The sequence below is a fragment of the Alosa sapidissima genome, chromosome 9 (assembly GCF_018492685.1).
Source record: "Alosa sapidissima isolate fAloSap1 chromosome 9, fAloSap1.pri, whole genome shotgun sequence".
NCBI lineage: Eukaryota > Metazoa > Chordata > Actinopteri > Clupeiformes > Clupeidae > Alosa > Alosa sapidissima.
In genome coordinates this window covers 36,056,691-36,061,690 of record NC_055965.1, presented here as the reverse complement: position 1 = coordinate 36,061,690, position 5,000 = coordinate 36,056,691, and the positions used below count along the sequence as shown (strand labels likewise).

Genomic DNA, 5,000 nt, shown 5'->3' with positions numbered 1-5,000 from the left:
TTAATTATTGAAATAGATTAAGAAAGCCACCGCTATGGTGATTACTATGGTTAGATTGATTTGTTTAGATCCAGTGAAATTGCTGCCTTGACAACGCTACGTCATGGCTTCGGTACTCTATTCTAATACACTTTAATTATTTTTCCACTGCCATGATTTATCATGTTAGTCTTTCATCTATAGTATCACATTTACAATCAAAGAAACACACACAACGAGAGAAAGAGTGTGTGCGTGCCGGAGGAAACACACACACACAAACACACACACACACACACGCACGCACGCACACACACACACACACACAGGGCTCCTTGCCAGCACCCAGGAGCTCAGACAAGTGATCTGACCGCCTGCACACCTGTCGACACACCTGTCCATCTGTCTGATTCTCTCTTTCACACACACACACACACACACACATGCACATGCACACGAACACACACACACACACGCACACGCACACACGCACGCACACGCACACACAACACACACACACACACAAAGTATGTCACTTTCAGTTGTTCAGTTTCTCTACTGTTTTCAAGTAATTGGTCACAGAAATAAATATCCTTTGAACTATTTTTACACTTTAAATACCCTTTATGAATAATACAATTATAAACTATTTTGGTAACACTCCATAATAAGGTGCCATAATAAATAGCAAACTAGTTATTACCTAACCCTTTGTTAATATTTGTTAATTGTTACTAACATATCTATTTGGCACAAGTTAATAGTTTTTTAATCATTAATTAAATATTAGTTGTTTGCATAAAATCTGTATGTTAATGTTTTAGCAAATCTATTAACTAATATTGTATTAATATGTGTTAATAGTTAACTAAATGTCTTTTTGGCACTAATTAACAGTTATTTCTTGCATCATTTAAATGTTAAATGTTTATTTGCAAACTATATGTTAAATAGAAAAGTTAATGACTTATTATTATTTAACTAATTGTTATTAAACTGTGCTTCTGCCTATCCCAATATGAACCGCTCTCCATAGGACCCTTACAATAGATAGATAGATAGATAGATAGATACTTTATTGATCCCCAAGGGGAAATTCAAGAAAAAAACACGGAGCTACCTTGACATGCTGCCACTGTTGTCGGCGCCGGAACCGCTTGCAATAAAGTTGGTTAAGCTTAATTAATATATTAGTAGTATATAGCTATAAGCGTGGGGCCCCTTATAATAAAGTTGGTTAAGCTTAATTAATATATTAGTAACATATAACTATCAGTATGGGGGACCCTTATAATAAAGTTGGTTAAGCTTTATTAATATATTAGTAATATATAACTAGTCAGACGGTGAAGGGACTGAGACCAAAACTGGCTTATCACATTTATTCCTTTAGGAAAAGTTCAAACAAAACAACAAGTAGTTGAATGGGCTATATTACATGCATCATTCCTACACCATCACTGGCAGCCCAACTAGCAATTGGGGAGACATGCGACATGGAATGTTCAGGTGCACAGAACGACAGTTTATTAATATTCTGGGACTCACTAAACACTCACAGACGTAGACCATACGGAGGTAATGCATAAACATAATGCTAAACTAAATGTACATTCATTTCCTGCTAGACTGAATTGCACTTTCCATGCACACTAAGCTAAACTACACTGAACGCATGGAAAGTTGCTAGCAGAGTTTACAGCTAGTCACGTTAGACTCAGTGTGTATGAACTCGTGGTCATAATGAAAACATTAATAAACGTTCTCTAAGTTGCTGGAATTGCACCCAAATCTTAACAATACATGTAAAGTAACATAATACAGGTGGTATATCAAAGTGTTCAACTTAAACAACATTTTGCAATTACAAAATTAAAACAAGTGGGGAGAGCTTTATACAGTCAACCTACGCAATGCAATGCATACCGCTTCTGATCAGCTATGGCAACAATACAAGGACAAAACGCAGCAGAGCTGCAGTATAACGTTTCTCCAAAGGGGGCTCCAAAACACCAATCTCAATCAAGCTGCTTAATTACGGCGAAAATCACATACAAACACTAAACTACATTTCTAACTCTGTTACACCCCCTCCCCTGAATTTCACCAAATTCAAGCAGCAACCAAATAGTACTTCAGAGAGTCACCAATTACAGGACAGCCAACAGAGAGTCACCAATTACAGGACAGCCAACCACAGAAGTATCCAATGAGGATGAATTGGAAGAAGAGGAGCGCAAACTCTCACACAACCAACCACTGGCAGTAGGGTGCCTTATACACCCCACTAGACCATAAAGCCATAAACCATAAATTCCATAAATTATCCACAAAGCTAATCAGAAAAGCTAGATAAATAATAATGTCATTAACGTTGATATTAGCATATAGTTTGTAAATAAACATTTAACATTTAAATGATAAGAAATAACTGTTAATTAGTTAACTATTAACATATATTAATAGCCTGGCGAGCCAGACCCACATTAAAATGTAGGGTCTGGGCACTCACCGTTTGCAGTGCTCAGTCCGAGGGGCGGGATAATCAGTTGTCTTTCAAATTCCCTCTGCACGCAATAGGATGCAATAGGATATTTGTTTTCAAGTAGCAGGGAATTCAAGCCAAACCATTGCCACTCTGCCATCAATCATTATGTTAAGCCCACCAAACGACTCTATACACGATTTCAATGTCCTGATTAAGTTTCGATTTCTGGAGCTCACAAGCCAATGGAGAGTTGCTAGACTAGCCCTGGCAGCAAATGTAATTTGCTGCCGCTAGGGACGCGTCTAGATTTCAAGGCTAATATATTAATAAAATATTTGTTAATAGATTTGTTAAAACATTAACATACAGATTTTATGCAAACCACTAATATTTAATTAATGATGAAAAATTAACTTGTGCCAAATAGATATTTTAGTAACAATTAACAAATATTAACAAAGAGTTAGGTAATTACTAGTTTGCTATTTATTATGGCACCTTATTATGGAGTGTTACCACAATTTTTATAATCTTTTCACACCCCTCTGTGCAGCTTCTAAGTTTGCTTATTTCATTTGTGTATTTGTTGTCATGTTGTTTATTTGTTTACTTGTTGTCATGTTGTTTATTTGTATACTCGTTGTAATGTTGTTTATTTGTGCACTCGTTGTCATGCTGTTTATTTGTGCACTCGTTGTCATGTTGTTTATTTGTGCACTCGTTGTCATGCTGTTTATTTGTGCACTCATCATGTTGTTTATTTGTGCACTCGTTGTCATGTTGTTTATTTGTGTACTTGTTGTCATGTTAGAGATAGAGGGATGCATGGGGCATGAAAGGAGAGAGATGGAGGGAGTATAGGTGTGTGTGTGTGTGTGTGTGTGTGTGTGTGTGTGTGTTTGTTACGGTTGAGAGCGAGCGGTTGAGATGACAGAAACTAACGCCTGACAGAAGTGGCTTTGGCCACATCACTCATTTACACGCACACACACACACACACACACACAGACGCAAGCTGCACGTCTATTTATAAAGCTGATTTGCATTAAAACAGAGAGAATGAGTTTACATAAAATAAAGAAACATGGGGGGAGAGAGAGAGAGAGGGATGTGGAGAGAGAGAGAAAGAAAGAGAGATGTGGAGAGAGAAAGAGGGATGGGGAGATAGAGAGATGGGGAGAGATATGGTGAGAGAGAAAGAGAGAGATGGAGAGAGAGATGTGGAGAGAGAAAGAGAGAGGGATGGTGAGAAAGAGGGATGGGGAGATATAGAGAGATGGAGAGAGAGATGTGGAGAGAGAAAGAGAGATGGAGAGAGAGATGTGGAGAGAGTAAAAGAGAGAGAGGGATGGTGAGAAAGAAAAGAGAGAGATGGAGGGGGAGGGGGGGGGGGGGGTCACTATGCATTTTTATCTAGCATGTTTACCCACACAAATAAACGTACATTATTCAATCACACACACACACACACACACACACACACACACACACACACACACACACACACACAGCAGGAATGCACACACACACACATATACATGCATGCTGACCTACGACATTAAAAGTCCTACAGGACAGTTTGGCTGCTGGCTCATTAACTGCTGATGGTAATTAATAGCCAACAGTGACTGCTCTTAAGGTAACTAATTAACACAAACAGACAGACTAGTTCCACTAAAGCACCGTGGAAAACAGGCAACAACATGGGTGTGACTCGTGTGTGTCAGATGGTTTTGGGGGGCGGTAGATTAGCAATAGTAAAAGTGGAAGGGTAGAGACAACCTTCACAGCACTATACACGAATCCGACGAGCGTTCTGTGGAGGCTGCCATCTTGTGGCGACACCATTACTGAGCTGTTACTGGTATGTAAACAAACCTCCGTGATAACGCACCCTCAATGACAGCTACAGCCAGGCAGTATGGCTTGTTGGGTTGATGATGTTTGACAGTGGCCTCCGGTCACAGATGAAGGTACAAGCGATCTTACAGATTATGTATGAGAATAGCTTAGAGTAGAGAATGAGGATATAAAGACATAATTGGGACTAGGTTGATATTATATCTACTTAACTACTGTAGCTAGCTAACGTTAGCAATAACTATGCTAGCTAGGCTAGCTAACAAGGAAACTATACAAATATATGTCCATTTGGCAACAATAAATACTGTGTGTGTGTGTGTGTGTGTGTGTGTGTGTGTGTGTGTGTGTCTGCGTGCGTGCGTGCGTGTGTGGCGTGCGTGGCGTGCATGTGTGTGTGTGTGTGTGTGTGTGTGTGTCTGCGTGCGTGCGTGCGTGTGTGGCGTGCGTGGCATGCATGTGTGTGTGTTCATGTGTGTGTGTGTGTGTCTGCGTGCGTGTGTGAATGTGTGTGTTAATGTGTTCATGTGTGTGTTTGTGTGTGTGTGCATGTGTTCATGTGTGTGTGTGTGTGTGTGTGTGTGTGTGTGCATGAGACAAGCTCACATTGTTGATTCAGTTGCAACACTGTAGGATAGATATGAGTCATTACTAAAGTCCCTATAGTGCTATT

The 5,000-nt window shown here is 39.6% G+C and overlaps 1 protein-coding gene across 1 annotated transcript in view; it reads right to left on the bottom strand.

Annotated features, from left to right (window-relative positions):
* The window catches only part of elfn1b (extracellular leucine-rich repeat and fibronectin type III domain containing 1b), a 74,682-nt gene that overhangs the window by 56,400 nt on the left and 13,282 nt on the right, over positions 1–5,000 (bottom strand). The gene's annotated exons all lie outside the window — the stretch shown is intronic.